At 46.5% G+C, this 15,123-nt stretch overlaps 1 protein-coding gene across 1 annotated transcript in view; it reads right to left on the bottom strand.

Annotated features, from left to right (window-relative positions):
* Positions 1 to 14,558, bottom strand: part of LOC140722363 (NACHT, LRR and PYD domains-containing protein 3-like) — a 40,242-nt gene extending 25,684 nt beyond the window's left edge. The window contains exon 1 of the mRNA XM_073037126.1: positions 14,435 to 14,558. The gene's annotated coding sequence lies outside the window, so the exon portion shown is untranslated. The remainder of the gene's footprint in view (positions 1 to 14,434) is intronic.
* Positions 14,559 to 15,123: the final 565 nt, after the last annotated feature.

Here is a 15,123-nt window from a genome sequence, read left to right as displayed (position 1 = left end):
GGATCTGCTTCACCAAGGAGATGCCCTCTTCTCATTGGTATCACCAGGAAGGTGGTACAGGAGATTGAAGGCACACACTCAACTAGTTAGGAACCACTTCCTTCCCTCTACCATCTCATTTCTGAATTGACATGGAACCCATGAACCTACTTCACTGAATTCGTTTTTGCAATAATTATTTAACTTTTAGTAACAGATATTTACTGTAATGCAGTTTTTTCTCTACTATTATATATTGCATTGTACTGTTGCCACAAAGCCAACAACATTCACTACGTATGCCTGTGATATGACACATCCTCCTGATGACTCTTCGGGGATTAATTCCGATTGAGTCCATCGGGCTGAAGATCCACTTCCCGTGTTCTTCTCTGTTCCCCAATAACAAACTGTGCAGCTGGACGGCCAAAGATCACATCCTCATCCCTGGGACAATAACAGCCATCGTGAGCCAGTAATGCCGCTGCTCCACTTGTCAGTGATGGGAAACCATCTTTATCGTTTCACTTTCCAGAGAGCCGGACTCTGGGCATTGCCGATTTGGGGCTGTGTTCACAGGGATATCCGAGGCTTTTTGAAACAGACTCGTTCTCACTGCCCTGAGAGGACACTTGCAGTGTGGATGGTCCTGCAGCAGCCCTGGGGTCATCAGATCCTGGACTCAGACAATGGGCAACAGCACAGCTACACAAAGTCTCTACACCACCCCCCCCCCATTTCCTAACTTTTATGGTTTGTTTCTCCCCAGAGCAGTGAAGGTATGATGTGCAATAATGTTGTTGGTCAGTTATCAGACTGGAACAACGTGACACTTACTGCTCTGGGAGAGAGAACAGTTAATTTACTGAATTAAAAATATATCGTTCAGTACAATGTAGCAAGACATTCGGCAGAGTCCCACCTGGGAGATTAGTCAAGAAGGTTTGGCATTCAGAATGAGGTGGTAAATTGGTTTGGACATTGGTTTTGCGGGAGAAGCCAGTAAGTGGTGGAAGATGGTTTGACTCTCTGACTGGAGACCAGTGACTCGTGGGGTGCAGTGGGGGTCGGTGCTAGGTTCATTGTTGCTTATCATCTCGGTCAATGTTCTGGATGATTTAATTACTGCAATAGTTGTTTTTTGTTCAACAGTAGGTTATTTGCCGTGGTCCGTACTTATTAACTTAGTTTACAGTAACTCTGTAGTCAGAGCTTTTCTTGTGCACAGACCAGGCAGAAATTGGCCACTCAGCCCATCGAGCCTGCTGCCCCACACAGTGAAATCATGGTGTTCGCTCTGCAATGCCGCCTGTCGCTTTCTGTAACTGGTCACCCCACCCCCAATGTTTGTTATGTACCGAGACCTTGAACAGAATCAACGTCTTTTCTTTTAAAGGACGTTGAGGAAATCAGCTCGAAACACCAACAATAAACACAGTCACGAGAAAAACGACATGCATTCATCTGAAGTCACAAGTTTTAGAAACAGAAGCCATGTTGACTAAACATCTTTTTGCACACTTGCTTTGGAATCGTAACCCCTGATTCAGGAACTGTTTTTAACCTTGACATGAATTGTGGAGAATCTCAACCGTGCAGACAGGATAATGCAAGAACACAAATACCACGACCGCCAGAAGAGACAAAATAGAGCGAATAACTTCTTCCAATACACACAAAATGCCGGAAGAGCTCAGCAGGCCAGGCAGCATCTGGGAAAGGAGTCTTGCCGAAGGGTTTCGGCCCAAAACGTCATCTGTTCACTCTTTTCCTAGATGCTGTCGGGCCTGCTGAGTTTCTCCAACATTTTGTGTGTGTTGCTCCAGCATCTGCAAATGTTCTCTTGTTTGCAAGTAACTTCTTGATCACTGGTCCAAAACACGGGTAACGTGTCAACTGGAAGTAAAGATCAGAAATATAGAACAGAAGCTGAATTCACCTTAATTCACTAAGAACGTTTAGTCTCCCTGTGGGTATATTTTCAAGTCGTTTTCTTCTAGTTTTACACCAGACCATCAGACGAGAGTCATTTAGTAACTATGGGGGAGGGGCCGATGTTGCTGCTCTGTGAGACTCACAGTGCAATTTTCTGTGTGCAAGCTGCTGCCTGTCTGCAGGGCAAATTCTGACACGCAGGCATTCCTCGGAGCAGGGAGCGGCTTCTCTGCTGAAAACAAACAAACTGTGGCAACCCAATTACTAGCACACTCGAACCGGCTGACAATTAGCCAGAGCCAGAGACAAAGGTAGATAGCCTCAAGGAGTTTCAGTTACGTGCCTCTCGAAGTATCGAGTGGGGAAGACAGGCTTTAAAGCAAGACTGTGTTTTTGAAATAAACTTTTTCTGTGGCTGCAGTTTATCGACTCCGTGTCGTAATTTCAGCGCTGCGTGTAGCACCCCGCTACAATACTACTTCAACATTTCGCGCTCACCTTCAACTGTGAAGAAAGCCAATTTAACACTGAATTTAAATATTTCTGTAACAGGAAAAAACATTAAAACACCAATGATATAGAAAAGAAAGTTCACCAGTGTCTGCAATCTGAATGTCTACTTATTACAATTGCTATTAGACGTTGAGAGTTTCCAGTAGTTTATTTTACTTCAAACACCCAATATCTGTAGTTTTAATATATATATATTTGCTACTTAATTAAATGAATCGATCTGTGGCATAGTCCATGGCGATGTTTCGAATGCCAATATCTTACAGTAGTTCTGTATTCTCAATAGTTTTTCCTGTGTATGTGAGTGAGTGTGTGTCAGGGAGGGAGAAGAGGGAGAGAGACTCTTTCACTGCCCTGTGGGGACAGTTCGCATATCACTGCAGAAAGGTTTTTCTACAGCATCTCAGTAGAAACCAACTGGAGAATGTTTGTAGTTGAAGGTAATTGTTTATTTTAATTCATTTGGTCAATAATTAATTTGTTAATTTGAAGATTTCAGAGTTCCCTTCTCCCACTGACTTCCCTCCCGAGCCCGACAAAAGCCAAACCCCATTGTAAATGCTCCCTGGTTCTGAAGAATCGGAGACAACACTTACTGTGATGTTGAAACCGGACGGAGTTCAGTGAGGTGCCGGGTGAGCGTTGTGCTCACCATACACAGAGATGTCAGTCTGAGCCGCTACACCCGAGGTTATTCGGTTATATAGTGTCTGTCGCTCATTACAAAACACTCGCTTTCCTTCCCGCGCTGTCCTCCCCGCTGCGCTCTTCTCCCACCCCCCGTCCACTTTTCCTCCCACCCTCTCCTTCCCCACCTACCCCGAGCTCTCTCCATCCCCCTCCCGTGCTCTACTCATCCCATGCTCAACTCTCCTTCCTCTTTCCCCACACCCTTCCCCGCTCTCTCATGCCTTCATCCCTCTCCATCTCTCCTTCTTTTTCCTGCCCAGCTATCACCTGTCTATCCCTGTCTAACAATGTAGACTGTCATCTGCATGGGAGAATGTTCAAACATCAAAGGTGCAGAGGGAATCAGGTGTACTCGGGTCTGACTCCTGGAAGGTTAATTTATAGGTTGAGTCTGTGATAAAGAAGGCAAGTGCAATGTTGTCATTTATTTTAAGGGGAATAGAATATAAAAGCAAGGAGAAAATTCTGAGTCTTTATGAGACATTAATCAGGCCATATTTCAAGTGTCATCAACAGTTTTGGACGCAATATCTCAGAAAGCATGTGTTGTCGTTGTTGAGTGACCGCAGGAGGTTCATGAGGATGATTCCAGCAATGAAGGGGTTCACATACGAGGAGCATGTGGCAGCTTTGGGTCTGTACTCACTGGAATTTAGAAAAATGCTGGGGAATCTCATTGACACCTACTGTCTATTAAAAGGACTGGCTGGGGTGAATGTGGAAAGGATGGGTCCTGTGGTGAAGGCATCCAAATCTGGAGGTTGCAGCCTTAAAATTGAGGGGCGACCGTTTAGAAAAGATTAAAGAAGGATTTGTTTTAGCCAGAGAGTAGTGAATCTGTCACAGACTGCAGTGGAGGACAATCCGTGGGTGTATTTAAGGCAAAAGTTGATTGTCTCCTGATCATTCAGAACATCAAAGGATATGGCAAGAAGGTAGATGTATAGGGTTGAGTGGGATCGGGGATCAGCCATCATGGAATATCGGAGCTGAATTGATAGGCTGAATTCTGCTCCTGTGTCTCATGGTCCTGTGACTGTCACAAACTGATTTTTTAAGGAATCATGAAAAGAATATTTTAGAAACAACTATAGACAATGTGAGTCTGAAGGAAGAAATGATAAAATTCCAGAAACTCACAGCAAGCAGAGCATCAACTGTAATTGGTAACGTTGTGGTTTCAAAATCATCGGTAGTGTTCTTTATATCAGCTTTCACATTCATTGACCCTCCCTGCAGCAGAAATAGTTAAGCAGACTAATAATGTGAATGTTTTCAAACCAGTTGGATATGGTTTTAGCAGAATGGCCTACAGTTCTGCTTTAAGAAGAACTGCCTATGGTTCTGTGGAATGTGCAGGGCCAAACAGTTGCTTCCACCAGACCCTGAGCTTGGAATCTCCCAGAAAAACAACCCGCACCTTTTCCCAGTACTCTTTCAACCTTATTTATTTCTCTTCTATAGATAGATGACCAAAACTGCAGTCAATACTCCAAATTCAAACTCAGCAATGTCTTATTCCTTTTATTCCACCGCACTCTTTAGTGCGCTATCGTTTACTGTGTAAGACCTACATAGTGCAACACTTTGCACTTACCTGCATCTGCAATTTGCAGCTGTGCCAGAGCCCACTGTAACCTATGATAACTTGCCTCTCTGCCAACTACACCCCTGATCTTGCTGTCATATGCAAATGTGCTTATCAAGTTAAACATATTATCATAGATGACAAACAGCAATGGCCCAACTACCATTTCTGTGGCTCTCCACCGGTCATAAACCCCCAATCAGGGAGACAATCATCTACTATCATTGTCAGCCTTCGCCCAAAGCTCCACTGTCTATGCCAATTTACTTCCTTACATTGAACGTGGAGCAAATAAATTTTCTTTACCAAAATCCCTCTCTGTCCCTTTCTCTCTAATCATATTCCCTCCTGCTGTCTCCCCATTGTGTCCCATCATCTACCCCCCCGTCTACCTACTCCACTGACTCACCTTCATCTTAGTTGCTCCCTGTCCACCTCATAGACCTGTTATGAGTGATGAATAGACCTGATGGACAATGGGGTACAGAGTTAACCATTCCCCTCCTGAGAAACACAAACTATTACTGTTTCTATGCTGACCATGAGAAAGAGAGACGGAAAAACGAGCAAGAACATCGATGACAGATAAGAGAGAGGAGGAAATTGCTGATTAACCATATTGTGACTCCTTTTTGAATTATTTACTGGTTCACTGCAAAGACAATAGTTTGCTCATAAACATTCCTCAGTGGATTGAAGGAGTGGCCTTATTTGATGGACACAGTCATTCAGGAGTGATGGATAGCTGAGTCCCCATTAGTAGGGATAAAAAGACAGGTCTGGAGAGACACCCTCCAGACACACCAGTGGACACTGATTGAGTGTTGGAACCCACAAGAAAGGTGGGGGCTTCGAAGACCGAACCAGGAGGTCGGTCATTAAGGCAATCAGTGTTAACGCAGGGCCGGTGGGGACTTGTGTGTGTGTCCACTCATGTCAGAGTGACGAGTCCACCACAGAAGAACGGTGTAGCTGAAGGACGGAGAGGTCATAACTGAATGACCACACCGATACGACGGATTAAGAAAGCAAAGGAAGGTTTGCTTGACTGTAGCTGTTACATCTCGCTCTCTCTCTCTCTCCAACCATTACAATACAACAACTATAAGTACATCAGCACTCATGAACTGAACTGAACTTTATACTTTTCTATGACAATTTATTTACCCCTAGACATCGATAGAGCTTGTTTATTATTGATTATTATTATTATTCCTACACTTTTAGGTTATTACTGCTAACTGGTTTTATATGTATATTTGCATTATTGATATGGTTTTGCTTATTTTTATTAATAAACACCTTTAGTATAGTACCACCAGACTCCAACAAATTCTTCTTTCTCTGCTGGTTAGACACCCAGTTACGGGGTAAGTAACAGACCCTCGCCCTGACTTTTTCCCCTCTCCCTGCTCAACCTCTCTCTCTCTCCACCTCATTCTGCCCCTCACCTTTACCCTTACATCAACAATATTTTAAGGGTTATTGGCAATTTTGGGAAAGATGCACTTTTCATACACTGTGTTGTGTCTTTGTATTAAGGAATGTCACAGTTGGGAATGGCGTGGATCTTTTTTTTAAAGTTTCGTGAAAAAATGTTTAAAAACAACTGCAGATAATGAGAGTTTGAAGTAAAAAAAATTAAATTCTGCAAACTCACAGCAAACAGGACAGCAACTGTAACTGGTAATGTAGCTGGTTCAAGCCCATTGGCAGTGTCGTTTATGACATGTTACAGGTTCCTTGCAAACTATTAACAGTTTAGCACATTTGCATATGCAGAAATAGTTAAACAGAACACTGAAGTGACTTTGATTATGTGATCGAGAGTGAAATGTCAAACCAGTTTGAATTGGTTTCAGCAGAAAGGCTGCTCCCTGTTCTGAGGAATATGCAGGCAGCTGTTTAAACACAAACCCTGAGCTCCAAGTCTCACACAAAAGCAACCTGCACCTTCCAAATCAATCAATGATATTGCCTCTTCCCTCTTCCTTTCCAGTTCCACTGAAGGGTCTCGGCCCGAAACGTTCCCGTTGTATTCAGTTCCATACATACTGCCCGGACCTGCTGAGTTACTCCAGCATTTTGTCTTTCCCTGGTTACGAAATATCCGTGACAGGGAGCGTGTGGGCAGTTTAAACACATCCAGGCTGTTGAGTATTCTTGGGGAATTAAGGTGTGAATTATTCAAGTCTGATATTAATTTCGGATCTTTACTCAATCAAACTTTTGTCTGTGATCAAGGAGTCATGGTTAGAGAGTCATATCGAAACAGAACACAGTACAGGTGCATTGTCTGAGCCATTTCAACCACCTGTTCCCACCCACCTGCACGGTAGCCATATTCCCCCATCTGTGGCGACCCACTTCCTAGCGCACTCGAACCGGCTCACAAATAGCCAGCGCGCCGGCACAAAGGCCAGTCCCAAAAGGGCGCCAGGTCTGCTTCACCAACAAAGGGAAAAGCCTGCGCGGGGCAGTGAGTACGTGCCCCCTACAGCATCCGCGCCCGGGGAGGGCGGGATCAGGGAGGCTTTAAAGCGAGGCTGTGAAGTTCGAATAAAATCTTCTTTAACTGCAGTTTACCGACTCAGTGTCGTTATTTTAGCGCTGCGTGTAGCACACCGCTACAATTGGAGACCCCGACGGTCCAAACGATATTTGGACCGGAGATGGACGATGCCTCCTCTGTTCATGCGGTTTCGTTGAAACTGCCAAGCTTCTGGACGCTGCGACCTCACCTATGGTTCCAGCAAGCAGAAGCCCAATTCCACGTTCGGCAGATAACCTCAGAGGACACACGTTACTACTACGTGGTGAGCTCCCTCGACCAGGAGACAGCCGCCCAGGTTGAGGAGTTCATACAGTTGCCCCCGGAGGATGGCAAATACACGGACTTCAAAGCCCTACTCATAAGGACTTTCGGACTCTCACGGCGCGAGCGGGCTGCCCGCTTACTGCACTTGGATGGTTTGGGAGACAGACCTCCATCAGCTTTAATGAATGAGATGTTGTCTCTGGCCGGCGGACACACACCCTGCCTCATGGCATTCCTGGAGCAGCTGCCCGAGGACATACGCCTGCTGCTGTCCGACGCGGATTTCAGCGACCCCCGGAAGGTGGCAGCCCGGGCGGACTTGCTGTGGAACGCCAAGAAGGTGAGTGGGGCATCCGTCGCACAGATCACCAGGCCACGCTCCCAGCAGCAGACCAGACCAGGCCCGGCCGCAGAGCCCGCTAACCCCAGTGGCAGGGGTGAGGAGCCCAACAAATGGTGCTTCTTCCACCAGCGGTGGGGCGCAGAAGTCCGCCGCTGTAGCCTGCCCTGCAAGTTCCCGGGAAACGCCAGGGCCAGCCGCCGCTGATGGCTACGGCGGCTGGCCATCGGGATTGCCTCCTGTATGTGTGGGACAAGAGGTCGGGACGCCGTTTTTTGGTCAACACCGGTGCCGAGATCAGCGTCTTACCTCCGACGAGTTACGACACCCGCAGTAGGGCACCGGGTCCCCCCCAAGGGCCGTGAACGGCAGCACAGTTAGGACCTACGGCACCCGTACGGTGCAGCTACAGTTCGGCTCCAGCCGGTTCACGTGGGACTTCACACTGGCCGCCGTAGCCCAACCGCTTCTGGGTGTGGATTTTTTGCGGTCTCACAGCCTACTGGTCGACCTGCCGAGGCAGAGACTGGTCCATGCCGAGACCTTTCAGACGTTCTCCCTGGGTGCAGCCCAGTTGCCAGCCCCTCACCTCGACTCCATCACGCTGTCTGACAACGACTTCACCAGGGTCCTGGCGGATTTCCCATCGGTTCTGAAATCGTGCTCGCATGTACCACTTCTGTTGGCAGCTCGTTCCACATTCTCTCAACCCTCTGATTGAAGACTTATCCACTCATGTCCCACTAAAACTTTTCATCTTTCACCCATGATGCATGATCTCTGGTTGTCGTTCCACCCAACTTCAGTGGAAAAGACCTGCTTGCATTTACCTATCTATACCCATCTTCATATTGCACTGCTCTATCAAATCTCCTCTCAATTTTGTAGCATTTCAAGGATTAAAGTCCAAAACTATCCTGTAGGTAGGTGACCAAAACTACACACAATACTCTAAATTTGGACTCACCGATGTCATATACAACTTCAAAATAACATCCCATCTCCTGTAGTCAATAATTTAATTGATGAAGGTCACTATGCCAAAAGCATTTATTAACTACCCTATCTGCCTGTGGCACTGCTTTCAATGAATTATGGACCTCTATTCCCAGATCCTTTTGTTCCACCGCAACGTTAGTGCTCTACTGTTTACTGTGTAAGACCTACCATAGCACAACACTTCACACTTGCCTGCATTAAATTCCATCTGCCATTTTCAGCTCAGTATTTCCAGCTGTTCCAGAGCCCTGTAACCTATGATAGATAATTTGCCTCTCTGTCAACTACACCCCTAATCTTGGTGTCACAGGTAAATGTGCTTATCAAGTTAAAAACATTACCATCCCAATCTTTGATATAGATGACAAACAGCAACGGACCCAACGATTAATGGAGACAATCATCTACCATCATAGTCCACCTTCTAATGGAGACAATCATCTACCATCACAGTCCACCTTCTAATGGAGACAATCATCTACCATCACAGTCCACCTTCTAATGGAGACAATCATCTACCATCACAGTCCACCTTCTGATGGAGACAATCATCTACCATCACAGTCCACCTTCTAATGGAGACAATCATCTACCATCACAGTCCACCTTCTAATGGAGACAATCATCTACCATCACAGTCCACCTTCTGATGGAGACAATCATCTACCATCACAGTCCACCTTCTAATGGAGACAATCATCTACCATCACAGTCCACCTTCTGATGGAGACAATCATCTACCATCACAGTCCACCTTCTAATGGAGACAATCATCTACCATCACAGTCCACCTTCTGATGGAGACAATCATCTACCATCACAGTCCACCTTCTAATGGAGACAATCATCTACCATCGCAGTCCACCTTCTGATGGAGACAATCATCTATCATCACAGTCCACCTTCTAATGGAGACAATCATCTACCATCACAGTCCACCTTCTAATGGAGACAATCATCCACCATCACAGTCCACCTAATGGAGACAATCATCTACCATCACAGTCCACCTTCTGATGGAGACAATCATCTACCATCACAGTCCACCTTCTAATGGAGACAATCATCTACCATCACAGTCCACCTTCTGATGGAGACAATCATCTACCATCACAGTCCACCTTCTAATGGAGACAATCATCTACCATCACAGTCCACCTTCTGATGGAGACAATCATCTACCATCACAGTCCACCTTCTGATGGAGACAATCATCTACCATCGCAGTCCACCTTCTGATGGAGACAATCATCTATCATCACAGTCCACCTTCTAATGGAGACAATCATCTACCATCACAGTCCACCTTCTAATGGAGACAATCATCCACCATCACAGTCCACCTTCTAATGGAGACAATCATCTACCATCACAGTCCACCTTCTGATGGAGACAATCATCTACCATCACAGTCCACCTTCTGATGGAGACAATCATCTACCATCACAGTCCACCTTCTGATGGAGACAATCATCTACCATCACAGTCCACCTTCTAATGGAGACAATCATCTACCATCACAGTCCACCTTCTAATGGAGACAATCATCTACCATCACAGTCCACCTTCTAATGGAGACAATCATCTACCATCACAGTCCACCTTCTAATGGAGACAATCATCTACCATCACAGTCCACCTTCTAATGGAGACAATCATCTACCATCACAGTCCACCTTCTAATGGAGACAATCATCTCCCATCACAGTCCACCTTCTAATGGAGACAATCATCTACCATCACCGTCCACCTTCTCCCAAAATGCCATTGTCTACTCCAATTTACTTCCTTACGTTGAACGTGATGCAAATGAATTTTCTTGACAAACCTCCCACGCAGGATTGTTAAATGCTTGCAGAAGACCATGTGAACAACATACACTTCATTGCCTTTATCTACTTTCCTGGTAACATACCCCATAACCTCATCAAAAAAAAATTGTGTGTGTTGTCAGGAGTAAACAAAGTCATGCTGACTGTTCCAAGTCAGTCTTGTCTTTTCAAATACTTATATATGCAGTGCTTCTAATACTGATGTCAGAAGCACTGGTCTATAGTTTGCTGGTTTATTTTTTTAAGCCTTTCTTCAACAGCAGGTCTATATAACCCATGTCAGTATGGGGAGCGGGATTTTACACCATATTCCAGGTACAATCTCAACAAAACGCAAGTAATTGTTAATGTCATTTCACTCTTACACCCAATAACTCTTACAATAAATACAATGTACCTTTCACCTCCCTCTCTACCCACTGCACTTAAACTCTCCATTTTAACACACTCAGGATTTCAGTTTCTCCTGCAGAAGTGGGTGATCTCACATTTCCCACATTGGACTCCAGTGACCTGTTGTTCCCACTCACTCCTTTTGCCTCCATTACCCCAAAACCTCTCAACAAGAGACACAGAACACAGAACAGTACAGCACAGTGCTCAGTCTATTCAATTAATGAAATGGCCAGCTAAACTAATCCCATCTGCCAGAACAATGTCCATATCCTTCCATTTTCCTCACATTCATGTGCTGATCTAAATATCTCTTAAAAGTCCCAATGTATCTGCCACTACCATCACCCCAGGCAGCACAGACTGGATGGAGGTTGAACAAGATGGTTGATATACATCATTGAGATGATAGGATACAGACTGGACAGAGGTTGAACAAGATGGTTGATATATATCATTGAGGTGGTGGGATACAGACTGGACAGAGATTGAACAAGATGGTTGATATATATCATTGAGATGATGGGATACAGGCTGGACAGAGGTTGAACAAGATGTTGATATATATCATTGAAGTGGTGGGATACAGGCTGGACAGAGGTTGAACAAGATGTTTGATATATATCATGGAGGTGGTGGGATACAGACTGGACAGAGATTGAACAAGATGGTTGATATATATCATTGAGATGATGGGATACAGGCTGGACAGAGGTTGAACAAGATGTTTGATATATATCATTGAGGTGGTGGGATACAGGCTGGACAGAGGTTGAACAAGATGTTGATATATATCATTGAGGTAGTGGGATACAGGCTGGACAGAGGTTGAACAAGATGGTTGATATATATCATTGAGGTGGTGGGATACAGGCTGGACAGTGGTTGAACAAGATGTTGATATATATCATTGAGGTGGTGGGATACAGGCTGGACAGAGGTTGAACAAGGTGGTTGATATATATCATTGAGGTGGTGGGATACAGGCTGGACAGAGGTTGAACAAGATGTTGATATATATCATTGAGGTGGTGGGATACAGGCTGGACAGAGGTTGAACAAGATGGGCGGGGAATGAGCAGATGGAATCAGCTGGGAGAAGGGATCAAGGACGATCACTGATGGTCCTCAGGAGGAGGGGTTGGTCAACAGCCCACCCCCTACATTTCTAATGAGCAGCACTGTTTATTGTTCTTGTGTTAAAATGCTTTTGTGGGATTAGGATGGGATGTTCCAGTTCATTTATTGTTACCTTTTAGCTTGGATTATACAGTTACTTGCTTGTGTATTTCTGGGTCACACTAACTGTAACCAGGGTGTGTGATGGTCACCTCCCGTCTGTATGAGACTGGTTGGGTCGTGCTGGCCGGTCTATTTTGTGTTTATCACGATAAAACTGTTACTGAGTTTAATGAGCTGCCTCATCTGTCGTTATGGACCAAATGCTCACCACAATACTACTGTATAAAAGATCTGAAAATAACAAAGCTAGAACAAACCATAAGAAATTTGGAATATACGCTTTGCCCATCAGCAAATTTTATCAATGCATCATAAAGAGTTTCCCATCCGGATACTGCACGCATTGGTCCGGCGACTGCTTTGCCCGTGGCTGCAAGGAACTGCAGAGTTACGGATACAGATCAGCTCATCACAGAAACCAGTCTCCCCTACATGAACTCCTTCTGGACTTCCCACTCCCTCGGTAAAATGAAAGATCCCCACAACCTGGGGCATTCTCCTTTCTGATTAGGGAGAAGATACATATCAGCAGGATTAAAAGCGGCTTATCTGAAGTGAAAGCGTTTTTGAGGATTTCCAGGAAGCGAGGCGAAGTCGACAGTTCGGGAAGTTAACGGGACTCATTGGCCAATATTAGATTTCTCCAACAAATCCACATCAGCACAAAACCGTCACTTGGACTCCGCCGGCCAAAAATCACTGCATTCCGCAGACTGTGAGCATGCGCGATGCGATTTTCACATCGACAGAGCCGGGGTGCGGGGGGGTGTCCTCGGGAAAAACCCGCAGGCTGCAGATCTGCGGTAGAATAAGAGCGGAAAACAGGATACCGTGACCGGTGGGCGCGTCTCCCCGACAACAAACCGGCTCCATAGGACATAGGAGCAGAATTAGGCCGTTTGGCCCATCGAGTCTCCTCCGGCGTTCAATCAGGGTGACCCTTTTCCCCCTCCTCAGCCCCATTCCACGGCCTTCTCATCGTAACCACTCAAGAACCTAGTAAAGAACCCCAACCTGGCCTCCACATTCCCTCTGCTAATTCCACACTCTGGCTACAGAAATGTCTCCGAATCTCTGTTTTAAATAGGCGCCCCTTTGCCCTGAGGCTGATTCGCCATTTTAATTGTGTGGAGATTGACCGCCTGGGTTGCTGGTTCGCAGGGAGAGATCAGTGAAGTGTGTCCGTCTTAGAGGGGCCCAGAGAGTTGGAAAATGAGTAAATGGCCGACAGTTCGGGAAGTTAACGAGACTCACTGCCCAACATCAGAGCTGCCGACTCGACACTGGCCTCAGTACTCACCGATGGGAAACTGATTTCTCCCCCGGGGGGGAGGGGGCGAGGACCCTTTCCCTGCCACTCCCGATCCCCCAGACGATCCGCTTCAACAAAGAACGGGATAAAAAACAAACCACCCCCCATCCGGTTTATAAAGCTCCAACAGAAAATCCCGACTTTTGAACTCAGTGCTTCAACTAATAAAGACAACCACGCCATTTGCCTTCTTACCCACCCGATCAATCTGTGCAGTCTCTCTCAGGGAGTCTAAGATCCCTCTGATCATCAACACTGTTCAGGGTTTTGCATTTAACAGTGTACTGTCTCATATATTCGACCTACCGAGCTGCCAAGATGATCATCACTAATCAAATCTCACTGAGATTTCTCAGGTCCTGTTGAATTTATTGCCAAGTGCACAAGTACGGGAAGGTACAGGGACAGAGAAACACTGACTTGTGGCAGCATCACAGGCAAGTACATTCAGATAACACACGGAACACAAATTGTACAATTCTCTGTCAGTAACAAGATAGAACATGTTTTACTTCATCCTGCTAACAGGACCAGAACAACAGGGGCTGAGCGGCGGCTCATCTCAGACGGTTCGGTGTGAAGGTCTCACAACCCGGACCGACCCCGGCAGATTCTGTGAAGGAAGCGAGGCGAGGCCGCCAGTTCGGGAAAGTTCATCCCCTCCCCCTTCAGGTTTCACCGATCACCTTGTGTTTCTCTCTCCCTCCCCCACCCCCACCCCCAGTTCTCCAGTTCGGGAAAGTTAATGGCCTAACATCAGACCTCCCCGCTCCGGACCTGCGTCAATACTCACCGAAAGGAAATTCTTGGTGTCGCCCCACAGAGAATGATCCGTCCCCGGCTCCCCGCCCCAAGGGGCGAGGGTGAGGACCCCCTCCCGATCCCGATCCCGATCCCAATCCCACCGCCGTCCCGCTTCAACAAAGAACGAAAAACAACACCGCCCTTCCCGTACTGAGCATGCGCGATGTTGACAGCGCGTCACCAGGTAAGTGGGCGGGGCCTCGGAACCTGCCTGTCCAGGTGGACCCATTGTCTCAGACTGCTCCTGCTCCACCGAACATGCGCGATGTCGCCAGCGCGTCACCAGGTAAGTGGGCGGGGCCTCGGAACCTGCCTGTCCAGGTGGACCCATTGTCTCAGATTGCTCCTGCCCCACAGAACTCATTTCTGCATACCTTGATACCTTGAACCTGCCTGTCCAGGTGGATCCATTGTCTCAGATTGCTCCTGCCCTACCGAACTCATTTCTGCATACCTAGATACCTTGAACCTGCCTGTCCAGGTGGACCCACCGTCTCAGATTGCTCCTGCCCCACAGAACTCATTTCTGCATACCTTGATACCTTGAACCTGCCTGTCCAGGTAGACCCATTGTCTCAGATTGGTCCTGCCCCACCCAACTCATTTCTGCATACCTTGATACCTTGAACCTGCCTGTCCAGGTGGACCCATTGTCTCAGATTGCTCCTGCCCCACCCA

The sequence above is a fragment of the Hemitrygon akajei genome, unplaced genomic scaffold, assembly GCF_048418815.1.
Source record: "Hemitrygon akajei unplaced genomic scaffold, sHemAka1.3 Scf000075, whole genome shotgun sequence".
In the NCBI taxonomy this organism is placed as follows: domain Eukaryota; kingdom Metazoa; phylum Chordata; class Chondrichthyes; order Myliobatiformes; family Dasyatidae; genus Hemitrygon; species Hemitrygon akajei.
Note: the sequence above shows the minus strand (reverse complement) of the source record. Positions and strands in the feature narration are given on the sequence as shown.